We start from the raw sequence: 20,103 nt of genomic DNA, 5'->3' as shown, positions 1-20,103 counted from the left end.
CATTTTTATTATCATCAATCATTATTAATGAGTTTTATTATCATCATTAACTAGTTTCTTTAAAAAAAAAATAGATGTGATGGTAAGTCAGAAGCAGCAAGACAGTGGCCACTGAGGAAAGTTGCAATGGTGAGGTTGAAACAGACTGGGAATTGGTGGAACTTCTGGCAAGAGCACTTGATGATATTTATAAAGCCAAACCCCCTCATAGAAACTCCTCCCATGCTTCAGGGTCCTGGCAGGAGATACTGACAAAGGTGCTCAGAGTTTGAAAGGTATCAGAAGCAACACAAGTGTCATTGGCAAAATTTGTAAGTAGCTTGAGGTAGAGACACTCACAATGAGTTGGTGCTAAATCTTATGAAGCAGCTACAGGATTTGGGCTATCCTCCAAATGAGCTCACTGGGGAGATTCATCTTGTCCTCAAATTTGACATAGATGCCTTCAATCCATTGCACTCACCAAATGCCAGTGGTGAACAGTGTTTGATCATGTGAAACACAGCACATTTTACACAGTTTCCTGAGTCTTCTCAATGAGGAACATCTAGGCATAGCAGAACCACTGAGAACTGAGGCAGCACTATCATCTCTGGGAGCTGTCTATTCAAGACAATGTCATACTATCTGAGGAGTTGATCTGTAGGTCATTTCTATAAGTCTTACTCTGCCATGGGTTCTCCATTAGAAATAGGCAAATTATTTGCTCAGGAAAGAAAGGCATCCCGTCTGAGGCACTTAACATCTTTTTCCTGCTCACCAACATCATATTATATATGGCTATACATATGTTTCTACTCTTCTTTTGTCTGAGGAGAAGTAGCCGAGTCTTATGATTCTGTGCTTCTGTGAAGCAGGGCCTCTGGGGATGAGAAAAAAAATGTAGTCTGTGCTTGGGCTCTGTGTTTGTCACCATGCCCTACTTACCTTTTTTGATAGACTGAATTAAATTATCTGAAGGGAAACAAATTTTTCACTCCTCCACTATTGAATTGGGCTTTTCTGTGTTGTCCTTGGGTTCTGCAGCTTTGCCTCCATTTTCCTTCTGAGGACTCAAGCTGCTCCCTTGGTTCTTCCTACAACTTTGGGTAAACCTCTAGCTCTTGATCACCCTTTTCCCCCAACTCTCCTGTTATCTCCTCTTTTGAAAAATTATTTTTCCAGACATTCTGAACCTATACTGTGCTAAACTACAATTATGTTTTCTTTCATCTAGTACTTGTATCTTTCTCAAAGATCCTTTCATTTCTCCCTAGAAAACGCATAATTGTAGTATCAGATCTGGTAAATTATTGGCTATTCTACACTGATAAATACATTCACACAATCTGATAACACAAGAATTATCAGATTCCTTAGAATCCTCTTTTCAGAAAAGTTCTTAAGAAATGGGTATAGTTAGCTAGAGACTATTTTTTCTGCAAGCCCCATGGGGAAGTATCTAAGAACTATTAAGATGCAGAAGAAAATAATTTTAGGTATATGTCTGCATCATAGAGTTTGCTGTCACTACATTACTCTGTTACATTCTTATAGTGCTATTGGAAATTGAGTCTATAATAGTAGAATTATCAATAAAAAGATGTCCAAATAAAACCAGAAGACATATTCAACAAGAGGTAAAAATCACAGCACAGAGATAAAGAAATAGGAGAAATTGGGAAAGAATACAATCAAAATATGTTGTATGAAATTCTCAAAGAATAAATAAAATCTGAGAAAATAAGAAACAGAAAGAGAAACACAAACACCCCTATGTCATAACATCTTAATTACTAAATTCAAAAATGTCCAAATAAAGAAAATACCCAGTAAGGTTTTCAGAGGTTTACCAGCAAAAAGGATCAAGATTTCAAAGAAGATATAAACAAGTAGATGAAATCCGTGTGGGACTCAAAGAAAAAGGTCCAACATCAACAAACTAAATAAGGGTATTGGTGGTATTAGTGAAAAAGTCAGCACCACTTAAAACAGCTCACCAAGGAAGTGAAGAACAAAAATTGAACAAATCAAATAAAACCCAGTGTAGAGAACACTACAATAGACTTAATTAGTCAGAAAAAAGATTAATGTAAACAATGCATGTCCAACATAATACCTATGCAATATCTCAGGCTATTTTATTTGCTTGTCTGAGTTCTCTACTATGGGTCCCATAGGACTAACATTAATATGGCAATTAGAATGAAATCTTATCCAAAGGCATAAGGGAAGAATGTCTACAAGTTTACATAGTTGGTTAACAGGACCTAACTCCCTGAGGTAAAGTTAAAAGTCTCAAACTTTCTTCCTTGTTTTCATCTGAGAACTGGTTACTTCTTAAACCTACCTAAATATTGCATTTATGGAACTTCCTCTCATTAAGTAATAAACAATATGTTAATAATTTCTTTTTTATTTCATTTTTTATTATATATTTTCTTTAATTACATTTCAAATGCTATCCTAAAAGTCCCCTATGCCCTCCCCCTGTCCTGCTCCCCAACCGACCTACTCCTGCTTCCTGGCGCTGGCATTCCCCTGTACTGGGGCATATGATCTTCACAAGACCAAGGGCCTCTCCTCCCATCGATGGCCTACTAGGCCATCCTCTGCTACATATGCAACTAGAGACACAGTTCTGGGAGGCACTGGTTAGTTTGTATTGTGATTCCACCTATAGGGTTGCAGACTCCTTCAGCTCCTTGGGTGCTTTCTCTAGCTCCTCCATTGGGGACCCTCTGTTCCATCCAATAGCTGACTGTGAGAATTTACTTCTGTGTTTTCCAGGCACTGGCATAGCCTCACATGGGACAGCTATATCAGGGTCCTTTCAGCAAAATCTTGTTGGCATATGCAATAGTGTCTGCGTTTGGTGATTGATTATGGGATAGATCCCCAGGTGGTGCAGTCTCTGGATGGTCCATCTTTTCATCTCAGCTCAAAACTTTGTCTCTGTAACTCCTTCCATGGGTATTTTGTTCCCAGTTCTAAGAAAGGGCAAAGTATCCACACTTTGGTCTTCCTTCTTCTTGAGTTTCATGTGTTTTGCAAATTGTATCTTGGGTATTCTAATTTTCTGGTCTAATATCCACTTATCAGTGAGTGCATATCATGTGAGTTCTTTTGTTATTGGATTACCTCACTCAGGATGATGGTACAAATTTCTGTGGCTTTCTTCTGAACTGAATAGTTCATGTGATAAACCAGGCCTATGTAAATACTATTTTTCTACAATATAGCCTTCCATACCATACATGGACATAATAGAACTACTATACTTGTGAACTCACTGCAGTTGTGGTTGCTTACATAACACCTGCCTAAGATCCAGTCCATAACTCCTTCTCCATGAGTATATTGGTAGCACAAATTAGACTCAGTAGGTTAAGAGATGGAATAGATATGTGAAGAGTTATGGGGAAGAGTAGTGTATGAATATGATCAAAAATATTATGTGCATGTATGAAATTCTCAAAGAATTTATAAATAACTATATTTTATTTTCTAAAGAGGTGGGTTTTAGTGATATAAAATGACTTTTAAGGTATAAGGAAAAATACAACACCTATCTTAATTTCTTTATAGCATTCACATACCTAACAAGTCATAAATCTACTCAGGTTTATTTTTCTGAGAAGGATATATTGTGGAACAGTGATAGGCAGTCTCTTTTGGTTGAATGATTCTTACTCCTACAAGCCAGTAGAAAACTCTACAAGGGGCAGAAAAGCAAACCACATTCCCAGAGTCAGGTGCCTGACACCACAGGGTTCCCCAACTCCATAACAATGTCCCAAGCTTCTGGAATTCTGGCTAGACTCTACCTCCACAGTTACCTGAGTATAGCCAGATATGCTCCTCCCCATAGTTACCTGGCAACAGCAAAATAGACCAGACCACTATAAAAGAGGCCAGCCTGGTCTACAAAGTGAGTGCCAGGACAGCCAGGGCTACACAGAGAAACCCTGTCTCGAAAAAACCAAAAAAAAAAAAAAAAAAAAAAAGGGGGCTGCTTGGCCTCTTCTTGCTCTCTTTAAGCTTTCACCTTTCTTAAACTCCTCTCTAGCCCCTCTGTCCCTTCCCCCTCTCTCCAGTGATCATAGCAGGCCTTTCTCCCTCTTTCTACCTTCTCTCCTTCTCCCTGCCTTTCTACAATAAAGCTCTAACACTATAGACTGTCTGCTCATCAAGGCCTGCCTTGCTTGAATAATGGGATTGGCTTTCCCTCCCCGGGGGCCCATTCTGTTCTCAGCTCCTCCACGGGTATCCAGCCTAGGATGCCCAAGACAGAGAACCTAGGGCTACCCTTTGTCCAGCCCCCTGCAAGCTGGGATTCCACGACTTCCCACAGCCAGACACCCACCCAGGGCCGTGTGGAAAGCATGCAGCCGTCCTTCCATGTCCACCCATTCAGAGCACCAAAACTCTGGTGGGATGCAAGTTTTCTCCCACTCCCATTATTCCCATGGTGCCCATTGCCCTGCAAGATATCACATACTACTAATTCTACTTACTTATTGGCCAGAATTCCTTATCCCTTTAGACCCCTTATACAGTGGAGTATAAGAAAAATAACTAAAGTAAAGTTTCTAGTACTTCTCTAGTTTCCTTCAGATGAAACTAATACTAAACTACAATAATGCTCTTTTTTCTTTCTTTTTAAATTTTTGACATTCTTTAGGCAGAAGGCATGTTAACTCAACACTAAAACAATGTGAGGCCAAACAAAACTGTAAACTTTCTATCCTTGTTGGATCATTGCATTGTGGAAGGAAAATTCTTCTAAACATGGCAGAACTTGCATGTGAGCACTCTTCCAGGAAACTCCGTTTGCTATCTCTCACCTCACTAGCCAATAATTTCAATAAAGTCTTGTCTTCGAGTTCTCAAGTCCAGTCCCTTGATGTTCATCCCTAGAGAAATTCTACTCAACTCAATAGAGGAGGAATTTCTTCTTTAGGTACTTCCTGCCATTCGTCAAACTAGACTGTTTCCAATTTCAGCTAAGTGGTAAAAGAGACTCACATCTACAGAGATCACTAGACAGACAGGGCATAATAAAACCCCAATTCTCTCAGACAATGGAAGTGACTGTACTCTTAAGTTCAACCTCCCACTAGAAAGAGATGCAACCCATTTTCTCACTTGAGTACCTAACAGACATACAAAAGATTATTTTTATGAACTATAATCTAGTCTCAAATAGGCAAGGAATGTTTCTTCCACTAACTCAAGTTTACTTGAAATTACTTTAAAATTAACAAAACATTTAAAACCTGAATAATATTTTATCTATAGTTTCCTGAGAACATCTTACATTATAAGAACCATTACCTCTAACTCTTTATATCTGGGTGACTTTATACTATCTGTTTTATTTTCTTTGCCCTTTCAGTTCCTGTCCCTGTTGAGAAACAAGGTCAGATATGTTAGTTCATTTCACCATGTTTTCTTCCTTCTATTTCAATGATCACAGAGCATATACTCCAAATTTTTTTATTATGTGTTCATACTAGGAAATCTTTTTCAATTACCATGGGAAAATTCATCAAATAGATCATAATGCTTCCTTTCAAAATAGTTGCTTCTTCACCATAATGAGTTCACAGTTATTTTTTAATTAATTTTTAATATATGTGTTTTGCTTGCCTATATATCTGTGTACCATATATGTGACCCTCAGACAGTTGTAAGCTGTCATGTGGATTCTGGAAATTGAATCCAGGTACACTGAAAGAGTAGTAGTGTTTTTAACTGATAAGCCATCTCACCAGCCCACAAGACTACAGTTGTTTTACATTTTCTCAGGTACATTTTTATCTGATGGTATAGTATAGCTTTTATTTAAATATGGAAAATACATGTGTTGGGTAACTGGATTTACATTCCTGTCCATGACTTGGCAAATTTTAAAGAATACACAAGTACATAGGAGAATGGGAGATTTTGTCAAATGCATATTCTGAATCAATAGGTATAGGTTAAGGCAAATGAAATCCAGCATTTGCAGCAAAAGCCAAATAATTCTGGACCATGGAACAAAAATTGAGAAAAAAAATGATTAAACTATATATTCTGAGACAAACTTTTTATTCAAAGTTCTATCATACCATATATTTTAGATTTATCAATTGGCAAACACCTCTCCTTTGAGATGGAGATTATATTGACACCTCCAAATGTAAAAGTTTAAAGGGTTAAAACATGGGAAAATTTTCTAAGTTTCTGTGAAAGAAAATAAATAAACAAAAACTAAATCTTTGATGGAGCAATTTTACTTTAACATTAAAGAAGTGGTAAATGGCCAGGTAAAGTGACCCAGTGCCTAGAATCCTAGGGCTTAGAAAATGGAAGCAGAAGGATGGCTATGAGTTAAATATCCGCCTGATCTACAGAGTAAGTTTCAAGCTACAATATAATCCTAATTTTAAATATGATAATTATAGAAATAATTCCAATACAGTCACAGATACATTTCAAAGAAAATTGTTTTAACTGATCACTTAGAAGAAATAACATATTTTAATCATATAAGGAAGAATGCAGATGTTTGTGAAGGTATACAAATACCAATATAATATAGATATATACTTTAAATCACATACTTTTTCACAAAGTAACAAAAGTATACTTAAATTGCTCTTCTAATTAATTTTTCATTACTATCTTAGAAATGGTATCTGCTCTCCTGAAATTTCTATGTTCCAAATGGAAAGTGAATTTTCTATGCAAAAATCTCTATGTGAAGAAATTTGAAATAGTATTTTTCAGCTTCAAATGCTTCAGTGTCTTGTAAACTACACTTGTGACACACCTTGCTACCCTAAAGACATACACACAGTCAGCATTTCCATTATGAATGTTGTAGAGGCACTTTGTAACTCAGCCATAATCAATCTATGTTGGGCTGAGGTTTACCAATAAAGACTACAACATGAAAGTAACCTTAAAATAAATACACCTTTTCAGTGAACTTAAGTAGAATCTATGCATTTGGATACAGGCTACTTTTCCAATAGATTGTAATTCAAATCCAGGCATCCAACTTAAGTATTTACTTTATGTCTTCCAGTAGATTGTTGTACATTTTCAACTACAAGAAAGTAAACAAATAGCAGACAAATAATTACACATACATTTAGTTTAGCTAAAGTCATTATTCAAAAGAAGTGTGTGAAGATTAATTTCTCTCTTGTCTTATTAAGAATTCATCACCTTAAATAGGGAAAAGAAGAAAACTACATTGTTGAACAAATACTAGGCAAGAAGGTATCAAGTATTCTGACTTTGAACTTGAAGTTACAGATTGCTTATGGCTTGAAGAATTTAACAATACCATGTGTCTAATAACAAAAAAGTATGATTCTTTTTATACACACATACACACACACACACACACACAAACATTTTGAAATTTGGACATATAAATGCAAATGAATAATACTCTCAAAGGAGAGTAAACCTTATATGATCTAAAAATTAGATTTACAATGAAGCAAAGACAAACAAGTCATTAATGACTAGCAGTATTTTATAAAAGAGTTGTGAAGAAATAAGTAATTATTTTATTTGTAGTCTTCATTTTCTTGTGTGGTGTAAATATTCCAACTTAGACTCATTTCAAGTTATAAGCAATCAACACAAGTTTCAGGGGTTGACCCAGATATGCTCAATTGTCTAATTTAAACCAGCTTTATCAACTTATTGGACACTAATAATCATAATTAGTACAGTTCATGACTTTTAAATTGTCTCCATGCTAATGCCAAAAACAACTATGAATCATGGTCATGTGTAGATAAATTAAGCAAGTAGTGTCTATAGTGCAATTGAAACATTCTCTACTATTGAAAATATATATGTAAGGTATAATATAGTTGGGTATATGTGTGTTCATGTTAATATGCATGTATGTACATGTGTTATGTGTATGCACATGTGTATACATGTGTGTAGAGGCTGGAGTTCAATCTCAGAACTTGTGCCACTGGACAAGCATCTTCCATTGGCCTGCAGCTCCCTGATTGTGCTAGGATGACTGGTCAGTATTTCCCAGGGATTTGCCAGTCTCTACTTTCCCTGAACTAAGATAATAAGCGCATGCAATGATACCTGGCTTTTTTTCTTGGGTTCTAGGGTTTGAACTTGGGTACTTATATTTATACAGCTAGAATGTTACCAATGGACCTAGTACTGGAATTTCATAATAAAAGTTGTTCTTCCATTTCTACATATATAGAAGTATAAACAATTATAAAAATTATAATTAGTAATCACAGATGATAATATAGTTTACATGAAAAAGTACTACAGATCAAAAAGTATGTTTCATAGTTAAAGACTGGTAAATATTTGCAAGGTATAAGAATTATAATAAAAATATAGAATATAGCTACTAAAAGTTCTCAAAAGATATATGAGGCTATAACTTATAGTAATTAATAAAACTATCACAGTACATGCAATAGAGATTTCACTAGTCCGATTTAAATGATGAATAGATCAAATGGGTTGAAACCAACAAAGAATTAGGAATTAACAAGCAATTTAATTCTACCATATCTAGTACAAATCTATGAAATGTTATTCCTAATAGCACTATACTATTCATTCTCTAGTATCTGAATGGTTTTCTTCCATCTAAACCACAGGCTAGGCCAAACCATAAAAACTAATGTTAGTAAAATTGCAAGTATTGAAGTAATATAGAGCATATGCTTACAATGCAAATCAATAGGAAGGAAAACAATAACAGGATTTTTTATTAGATATTTTCTTTATTTACATTTCAAATGCTATCCCCTTTCCCAGTTTCCTCTCCAAAAGTCCCCTTTCCCCTCCCCCTTTCCCCTGTTCACCAAGTCACCCATTCTTGCTTCCTGGTCCTGGTATATCCCTATACTGGGGCATAGAATCTTCACAAGACCAAGGGCCTCTCCTCTTTAAATTAGCAGATATGTAAAATTCAAAAACTACATTCCTTAGTACTCCATTGGCCATTAAATTTAAAGAGAAAAGTAAAAGTACCCTGAGATAAATACCAAAATACCCTATGCCAAAATATTATTTTTGAATTTTTTCTAGTTGTAAATGACTACAATTAAAAGCAATGTATCCTTTTATCACAGATAACTCAAAAGTAAAGGTAAATTCATTCTAAAGCAAACAGAAAGAATGAGAAAATAAACATAAGCTGAAATGAAATATACAATTCTAAAGCAATACATGAATCAATGAAAACAACAGTTGATGCGCAAAAAGATAACATTTAATAAAATGATAGTTATAAAAACCATAAATATAAGAAATAAGATTTACCTTCCAGATATTAAAATATTATAATGTAACACTATGAGCAACTGTTTGGCAATACTTAGATAAGTCAGTAAATGGACAAGTTCCTGTAATAAAACTAAATACTGAAACACTCTCAAATGAGATATAGGGAATCTGGACAAACCTACTAAAAATAGATACTGAATCTTTTATCCAGAAACTTCCTATAAATAAGATTCTAAAACTAGATGGTTTTACTAAGCTATTCTACCAAATAACAAAGATAGAACTAACATGAGTCCTTAGCAAACTCCTCCAAAACATGAATAACAGGAGAAAAAAAGCCACTACCCAATCCATTCTTTCAAAATACACTGCCTCTTATAGGACAGATATCTGGGTCAATGAAATTAATTTGAAGGCCTAAAAAACAATCTAATGATTCTTAACAAGAATATCAAAATATATAATAATAATCTTTATTAATTTTGACACCAAAACCTCAACAAAATATTAGAAAACAACCCCAATGATATATACAGAGAATTATAAAACTAAAACAATTAACATTGCTACCTTAGTGACAATTCTCATAATTATGTTCAGATTTAATACCATATCTATCAAAATATCCATCCATTTTGGAGTACTGAATGATCGATACAAAAATTACCTAGAAATGTAAGAAATAGATCAGTTGCTAAACAGTTATTTCTTTAATGAGAAAGGACTTGAGATCCTACTCCACAGATACATGGTTAGCTATGCTCATAGTTGTTTTATTTGCACTAGCTAGGAAACAGAATTTAGCCTAAATGTCTTTTAGATGATAAATGAATAATGAAATGTGTGTGTGTGTGTGTGTGTGTGTGTGTGTGTGTGTGTACTTTTAGTTTACAAAGAAAATTGTTAATTATTAGCATCGAGGGAAATGGCATACTGAGTGAGCTAACCCAGTCCTAAATGATAAATGTAATATGTGGAACAGAGGCTGCTACCTCCAAATCTTCAGATATGTGTGCATAAAGTAGAGTAACTGCAGAAATCATGACAGTAAAAAGGTACTATTGCTTTTTAGATTTTATAATTTCTTTGACCAATGTATTAATATCCTCAAAGTTATCTCCTACACCTGAGATACTGTCTTCTTTCTCTTGTATTCTGTTGGTGATGCTTGCATCTGTATCTCCTGGTCTTTTTCCTAAGTTGTCCATCTCCATGGTTGCCTCTATTTATATTTTCTTTATTGTTTCTATGTCCACTTTCCAGTCTTGGACAATTTTGTTCAATTCCTTCACCTGCTAGACTGTATTTCTTTTAGGGATTTGTTTCCTCTTTGAGGGCTTCTACATGTTTGCTTGCGTTTTACAGTATTTCTTTAAGGAAGTTATTTATGTCCTCCTTAAAGGCCTCTATGACCTTCATGAGATGGGACTTGAGAAACACTCTGGAAATCAATATGGTGACTCCACAGAAAATTGGAAATAGGTCTACCTAAAGCCCCAGGTATACTACTCTTGGGCAGTTAGTCAAAAGATGCCCCACCATATCTAACAAGGACACGTGCTCTACTATGTTCATAGTAGCCTTATTTATAATAGCCAGAAGCTGGAAACAACCCAAATGTCCCTCAACCAAAGAATGGATGCAGAAAATGTGGATCATTTACACAATGGAATACTATTCAGCTATTAAGAATGAGGACATCATGAATTTTGCAGGCAAGTGGATGGAACTAGAAAATATCATCCTTTGAGTGAGGTAACTCAGAATCTTGTAACTAAGATGTTACATAGTATGGACTATGTATACATAGTATGGACCATAGTATACATAGTATGGACTCATTGATCAGTGGATAGTAGCAAAAACGTACACAATGCCTAGGATAAAACCCATAGACCTAACAAGCAGTAAGAAGTCTAACAAGTAGAAAGGCCCATGGGAAAGATGCTTCAACCCCACTTAGAAGAGGAAAGAAAATTGACCCGTCCAGCAGGTCCAGTTATTCGAGGGTCTCAAGGGGACCTTCTCCTAAGAACCAAATGGGGGGAGGGAGAGACCAACACCAAGTGCAAGAACGACATGGAAGCAGTCTGAGTAGCATCAAGGTCTCTCTGTATTCATCAAGGCTCAAGGCTTAAATGCACAAGCAAAAGGGGAAGTACTTCTCAGCAGGAGGAATGGGGCAGCGGAAATTTTTCTTTTGGCAACTACAGGGGGAAGCAGGAACTTGGTGGTATCAGGGTACATCTTGTGGTCAGGACATCTGGCACTGACTTAGGGCTGGAATATTCTGTGGTTGTTCTCAGAACGGTGCATCGGTGGCCCGCTTTTGACCCCCTTTTCTTCTCAGGGGGAGAGGCCCAATTCGGAGATCAATACAATAGAGTTGTCTTAATAGCTCCCAACAGAAAATAATCACAGGAGCAGAGGGAAGGAGGAACCTGGGTGGGAGAGAGGAAGAAAAAAGTGGAACAGGATCAGGTATGGTGTGTGCGGACAGGAGAGAAGCCAGAGGGTCAGGACAATGAATGGAAATATGCAACCTCAAGGGGTTGGAGGTGGGAGGACCCTTTAGAAAGTAGTAGAGATCTGACTCTCAGGACTCAATGAGGATGATCTTAGTCCAAATGCCTAACAATAGGGAGAAGGAACTTGAAGAGTCCACCTCCAGTAGATAGACAGGGCCTCAAGAGGAGGGACAGAGTTACCAACCCACAGTCAAAATTTCAGATTCAGAATTGTTCCTGTCTATAAGAATTGCAGGGACAAATATAGAGAAAAAACCTGAAGGAAAGGTGGTCCTATGACCAGCCCAATTTGGGATCCATTTCATGGGTGGCACCAACGTCTGACACTATCATTGATGCTATGATGTGCTTACAGATAGGAGCCTAGCATGGCTGTCTTCTGAGAGACCTTTCCAAGCAGCTGATTGAGACAGATGCAGATACTTACACCAAACACTGGACTGAAGTCAGGGACCACTGTGGTTGAATTAAGGGAAAGACTGAAGAAGCTGAAGGGGAGGGCAATCCTATAGGAGGAACCACATTCTCAACTAACCCTGAACCCAGTGAGCTTCTAGAGTCTTAGCCACCAACCAAACAGCATACATGGGTTGTTCGGAGCCTCTGGCACTTATATAGCAGAAAATTGCTTGGCCTGGCCTCAATGGGAGGAGTTGTGCCTAATCCTTGATAGACTTGTTCCTTCAGGGAATGGGGAGTCTTGGTGGAGTGGGAGTACCCTCTCAGAGGCAATGTGTAGGAGAAATGGAATGAGGAACTGTGGGAGGGAGTACCTGTAAGAGGACAAAGGCTAAAATGTAAAAAATATAAAATAATTAATAAAAAGGGACTATTACCAGAGTGGGGAAGGGAGAACAATAGAGAGGAATAGGAATGTAAAAGTTATCTGATCAGTGAATGGGAAATGGGATGCTTTTATTAGGCAAAGGGAGCTACATAAATACAGAAGGAGAGAGGAGGGTGAAAAGACAGTAAGGATGATGTCTGAAAGACTAATAAAGAATCATAGTACTAACTATCAAACAAAGCATAACGCACATAAAATATGTAGTTTAAATAAACTTTCTTTTCTGGGTTGACAATGTTCCTTCAAGAAATAAAGACCACCTAACAGAAATTTCAACACCAGACTTGAGAAGAGCTCTTTTGAATTGTCGGTCAGGGTTGTCTAAGAGACTCCCAAAACATTATAAGCTATTGCTATTGCCTTTGGTTTACCTCTAGAGGTGAAAAATACATCCCTAAGATACTTCAGAAACAGGGCCTGGAATTCACAGAAACAGAACTGGCCTGAAAGTCTCCTCCATGAGGACTAGCATTTATGTTACCAAAAGACACCACATAGGTCTCCAAAGGAAGAAAGCAACCAACAGTCCTTCCCTGCTATGATGCTTATGAAACACAAAAACACCAGCATGGCATAATAACCAAAGGGTGCACTAGTGTCTGACATATCTCGGTAGTATCCAGAAGTATAGAGTAGTGGCACACAAGCCATTAGTGGTAACTAATAGTCTCTAACCTGACTTAAGACACACTAACCAAGAGGAAAATGTGGCTGGTACTAAAAACCTAGTCAACTACTTAGTCCTAGTGAATTCATGATTACTCAATAAGTATATACAACTTTTAATGTACTAAAACAGCATAATCCTTAACAACAATCTATAAACATTTGCCCTTATACCCATAGAGAAGTTAGATTTTACCCTTCATCAATGAAACTTCTCTTTTCCTTTGTTGTGTTATATAGAGATAGCTTATGTTTCTCTTAAACTTGAAAATATTTATATTCATTTGTGTTGTTATATATCTTGGAGAAGAATCTACAACTACCACATTACTAAGCCATCATAATACCTAAATACATTCTAAATACTTGTCCTTATACCTACAGATAAGTGTACATATAACCTTTCATGAACTTCTCTTAGCAATAGAGAACATTAACATAAAACTCCAATGAATCAAAATGCTGAGCTTTGGACCCCAATCTCAATAAATATGTCTACAAAAAACTTCTACATCTAAGGTTTGGGTAACATCAAGGAAGAGGGGGCAGTAAGATTGCCAGATCCAGAGGATCAGGAACTTTTCTATGATATCATGTCTCCTATTACTTTCAGAAGCTACATCCATAAAGTCTTATCAAGATAACTGTCCACATGAAATAAGTAAGGATAGCAACAATAGACATGCTAATGTAGAGGAAGGAAAGTTCAGGTGGCCTTAAATCTACATAAAGGACTACAACACAGAAAACTAAGGAATGCCTAGATTGAGAGAAATAGTTTTCTCCAGGGAAGAACATAGCAGTTTTGTATAAAAAAGCATATGGTCAACTCTGAAAACATACATACAAGTAACAGTACACAAAATAAGCCTGTTATATTTAGCAATATGTGTTTAATTATATACCATATGTAAAATCATTTATTCTATGTTATAACAGAGCATATATTATTAATATATTTTATAATAGTAAATATAATATGTATGACTACATATGATATGATGTAACATAATATAATAATATGTTAATGTATTTACTATAAATAACTTTTAATGAAAATAGAGGCCATGAATTTGAAAGACAGCAAATAGGGAGAGAGACTTTGAAGAAAAGAAAGTGAAGGAGGGGAAGATTTTATTTTATGGTAATCTCAAAACTAAAATAAGTAACTAAAAGACAAAAATGAAGAAGTTGTAAAACTTATGTTTCCTTTTTTTTTTTTTTTCAAAACAATAATCAAGATTGTGTGATACTGGCCTAAGGATAAACTCATAGATTAATGGAATGGAGTTGGGATGGGAAATAATCTATTTATAGCCTATTTATTTTTAATAATGATAACAAGACAATTCCACTTTATTTTGCAATTATTGTGGAAATTGTTTATGTTGACATTTTATTTTTACATTACCATGCATTGTCACTTTTACATTACAGTGTATAGAGAAAGTAATTCAAAGTGGATGATAGTGCGAAAATAAAGAGGTGACATCAAACAATGAACTAAAGGATAAATGCCTATGATAACAGATTAAATTTTAATTTCTTAGAAACTCCACCTAACACCAAAAACACAAGCAGAAAGTAAATAAGGCTACATCAGACAACATAACTTTTAGAACATTTTTATTTCAAATGCACCATTAAGAAAATGAGCAGCAACAACAACAGAGAAAACTTTTTATAAATAATATATCAATCAAGAGGCATGCAATTTAAAAATGGGCAACAGATTTGCTTTGTAATTTCTTTAAAGAAGATAAACAAATGTTTACTGTGCCCATCATAGGGGTGGGAGTTTTAGCTCATTAGTCATTTGGAAAATGTAAATCAATGGCACAAGGAGAGAACATTTTCTTCTTCTTCTTCTTCTTCTTCTTCTTCTTCTTCTTCTTCTTCTTCTTCTTCTTCTTCTTCTTCTTCTTCTTCTTCTTCTTCTTCCTCATCTTCTTGGATATTTTTTTTTATTTACATTTCAAATGTTTTCCCCTTTCTAGGTATCCCCTCCAGAAACCCCCTATCCCATCACCCCTCTCCTGGCAACTATGAGGGTGCTCCCCCACCCACCCACTCCTATTCTCCGGCCCTGGCATTGCCCTAAACTGGGGCATTGAACACTCTTAGGCCAGAGGGCATCTCCTCCCACTTGACCTCCAACAAGACCATCTTCTGCCACATATCTGACCAGCACCATGGGTTGCTCCATGTGCATTCTTTGGTTGGTGGTCCAGTCCTCGGGAGCTCTGGGGATTCTGGCCTGTTGACACTATTGCTCCCTCCATGGGGGCTGCAACCACCTCAGCTCCTTCAGTCTCTTTTCCAACTCCTACATCTGGGACTCCTGAGCTCAGTCCAAAGATTGGCTGCAAAGCTACCTCCTCTGTATTTGTCAGGCTTTGGGCAGAGTCTCTCAGGAAACAGCCATATCAGTTTTCTATCAACAAGCACTTCTTAAAATTAGGACAGGTAAGTTTTAAAAATACAAACCAATACAATTATAAACATGTACATGAGGCAATATGGAACTTCACACAATGCAACTCTTTTAAATAATAATTTATAATAACCTGAATATTAATTTACCATCTGAACCAACATCTCTGTTCCTAGATGTGCATCAAGGGCAAAGAAAAAGAAAAGAAATAAATCTAATGGACATGAACTGATAACTGCAGAAATACTATGTGAAACCTTGCTATAATGCAAACCATCAATCAAAAGAAATGAAGTTCTTATACACACCACAGATGAAGCCTTGAGAAAAATATTCTACATTGTATGAATTCATTTATATAAAGTAACCAAATGTGTAAAGACACAGTATCTAGTGTTCTCCAAGGGCTTTAGTTTGGAAGCATGGTAATTGACTGCCAATAGATATTTTCATGGAGAATAAAACAGAAAAATAGACTGCAGTGATAATTTTAAATTCCATGAATTTACCAAAACAACTGAATTGTATATTTGAAATATATGTACATTAAAACATCTCAATAATAGCTTTCTCAATAATAGCTTTAAAAACAAAAGTTGAACATTTAATGTATGCTTAATAATTTCCTCATACTATGCTATTTATTAGTTACTGTTACATTTTATCTATATTAGTCACATTTTCTCCCTGTGAAAAATCCTTGAGCGAAACAATTTAAACATATTTTATATACACTTTCACTATAGAATGACTGTGAAAATCCATGTAGTCATTTACATGAGCCTGATGAGCCATTTGAAATAATGTTTTTTGTTTTTTGTTTTTTTTTTTCCCTTGGAGTAATCAAATCACTGTTAGTGTGTTTGTTTAGGACATCCAGTACGAAGAGTAGATAAAGGAAAATGATGCTCAGTCTACCTGTAAAACTCACACAAACAATTTTATTTTAGGTGAAGTTCGTTTTGTACTCAGTAGGATCTTTGTCTGCATGAGCTTTTTTAGCTCAGTAGATTCTAGCCTAAGGCTAAAATATCTTCTCCCTTGCAGGAAAATCTTCAGGTACAGGTACACATTAATTATTTGAGACAAGGTGTTACTGGTTAAATAATAACAATGAAAAGACAAGTAGCAAACAAACAAAAAAAAAAACATGCTTTTGTTTGGAACCTGATCCAAGTGGAACTTATATTGGAAATTAGACCTTTAATTTTACACACAATGAAGTGTCTACAGCATCCAGCCTTTCAGAAACACCAAAGGTCAGAAAATGAGGACTATCAGTAAGAAATGCACAATATATAACCATCTAAATTGCCTAATTTTAGCATTAGTTGGACCTTTTCCCTTAAAACTATCTGTCTCTCTCTCTGGCTTTTCTAGGCCTGAGGCAATAGATTACTCTGAGTAAGAAAACTTGTGAAGGAAGAAATGTGGTTAATAATTTTCCATGATCAATGAAGTATAAGATTTAATAGCTCAATCTTTTGAGTGAATAAACTGAGGTACAAGGAAGCTTATAAAATAGTCCATGGCCAATCAGTTAACAAATACTAAGAATAGCATACAAATTCATGTATTATGTTCTGGATCCTATGCTGGTAATATGGAAGCTTCCAGATTATGAACTGTTTATTGCTTCTCTTCAGTCCAAATAAAGGAACAGTGGATTGTCTTATAGTTTTAAAATTGCTAAAAGTAGAAAAAGAAGTACACATAATTAGTGTTTTAGACTTATTTCCCTGAGTTTTTAATGAGAATCTGTACTGTTATAGCTTTACCTAGTCTGTGTTAAGCCCAAGGTTTTATCCCCTATAACATGAAACAAAAATGGTTAATTTCCCTTTAAGGTACTCTGAACCTTAGAAATGAAGTTCATGTAGCCCACTAAGCTAAGGAATTTGCTAGAGCAAAGTTTTCATTCATGTAAAACGATATTTTTTTTCAGCTTTTACTGCTTTCTAATCTCCAATCAATACTGCCTTCAGAAAGTTTCAGTTTGTCTTTGGAAATGACTCAGCATCTGATGCTAATCTTCTTGAACATTTTGTAAACTCAACAGCAAATGGCCAATGTTAGGAAATGCTTCCCTTCTCCCTTGAGGACTCCGTAGGTCAGGTAGTAACTTGCAACTCATAAAATATAATATTAACTCTGGCCCATCCATCACTCGAGTACTTACTTTTTACAGTTTTGTCCTCTATCTAAAAGCTACTTGTTTACTGGTCATTCTTATCTTTTCTTTGCACGAACTGCATTTGCAATAAAGCCAAGGATCTTGACAGTACATGGAGATTTGGTTTTGATTTGAAAGCAGCTCAAGAATTTACTTTGATTCTTTCCTCTGAGATGCTTATATTTCATACAAAGCCATAATACCCAGCATGGCCTGAACTATGAACACCCCTCTTTATTATAGGAAGTAAGAGAAATATCTCCTGAGTAGCTTACCGACAACAAATTAATCTCTGAGCTTGTCAAGGGATTTTCTCTAAGTAATAAATGATCTGATATGATTGGAATTGCTGACATCTAGTCAAAGCGAAATAAAAAGGGAACAGTCTATTGACTCTTCTGAGCATTTTGCTTTAGAAACAGCACTCAATAGATGTCAAAGGGTAAAATGAAAGCATCATCCTTTTCAATTGCCAAATGACAGAGCCATTCTATTTAGGAGAAATTGAAAGTCATGGTCTGCTCACAAATCTCTCCCCCAGCTGCATATCAAGTTTAGCATTCTGTCATTACCATATCTTCTCAGGGATCTGCTAGGGGTAGAGATACAGTCTTTTAGTCACTTAAGAGGCTGCACTGACTTTTTCTGTGCTGTCACTTCATGGTGTGCCTCTTCCTCTCATGATGCTCATCATTCAACACCTTAATAGTTAAAATTTTGACACACACTAAACTTTTAGAGCCCTTAGGAAAGGGAATGTTTTATTAGAATTTCTAGTGCCTAGAACAGGGCCAAAGTCAACTACATTATATAGTAAATATTTCATGAATGCATATTGGAACAGAGAAACTTTCATATGAAGTAATGAAAACATACATTACAAATTCCAGTGATAGAAATTTCTTTGTTATTATTAAGTCATTTTAACCTAAAGCAAAAAGCAAACCCCCTAAACAGATGCAGCACACTGGTTGTTGCATTTAAGTTATATGTACCCCAGAGATTGGTTTTATCTAATTCATGTTGTGTGACCAAAAGCAGGGATTTTTCATTGAGTTTTGGTAGAAAAGAAAAAAAAAAAAACAGGAATAAAGTGGAAAATTCTGGTTTCTTTGCAGACTCAGTTATGTCATGTGATGTTCTGCTGAAGCAGGCACAACTGAGAATATTTTGCTGAAACAGATATATGAAAGGATGGGTGATGTTTAGAAAGAATATAAATATGACCCCACAGACAAGGTGATGAGTCTCCTGCATTGGTTTGCCTTGCATTTTTTCACTAGTCTTTGCTGACTATGTTCTTACATTAGTTTTCCTTGCACCAAGTCACTGATCTTCACTTGTTGTAACTTTGCAGAGGGTAACTCACCAAAGAACTTCTCATAGGATTTAGTCTGCTTTTGGCTTCTGCAGATTTGTGCATATTCCACAAATCCTTATACTTTATTCTGGATCGAGCCACCACTCCTGATTTATGTTTTATGTTTTGGACTGCACTGCTAATATTCTGAAAACAAAGATTAGGATCTCCCACAAAGAACTACTTGTAAACAGGTCCACCAACCTGGATTCCTATTAACCTTTTCCCCTCTACCTATGGTAGGTGGGCTAAAAGGGAGGTTAAACCATTAAAGATCCCTAATTAAAGTAGGTTTTGAAAAATCTAAGTCTACACAGGAACTTTCTAGTTTAGAAAATTCATGTGTGTAGATTTTTGTGGAAAATTAGATACTACTATAGAGCATTAATTCCTATGAGACACTTACCCTTTCCGCCTTATAAATGAGGCATGTGCTTTTTAATTGTTTACATACCCTATGTGGCCTGTTTCATTCCTCTATATTGGCTTTCTGGCAGATATAAAAGTTTTAGATTGTGCTCTAAGGGAAGGGGACAAAGAACAAGTTTGTTATCTGTGCAAGTAGGAAGTGAGAGTAAGATGGGTCATTGTATTAGAACAGAATCAGTGGATTGGAATCAACTTATGAATGCCCTCCAGTCTAGGAGGGCTCTTGGCATCTTGCAAAATGAATTGGGAATACGAAAATAAAACTTGTCTTATTTAATGGATTTTCTTATGGAGACTAACCTATAAAAAGAGACCACAGAGCCAGGTGTAAAGGCGTCTTCATCCTTTATGTGTCATGATGCAATATTTACACTAACTCAGAATTTTACCATTTCCACAAAA

Source organism: Mus caroli, unplaced genomic scaffold (assembly GCF_978045245.1).
Source record: "Mus caroli unplaced genomic scaffold, Mus_caroli_1 scaffold_5, whole genome shotgun sequence".
NCBI classification, from domain to species: domain Eukaryota; kingdom Metazoa; phylum Chordata; class Mammalia; order Rodentia; family Muridae; genus Mus; species Mus caroli.
The sequence above is the reverse complement of the archived record's forward strand: the minus strand, read 5'-3'. Positions refer to the sequence as shown.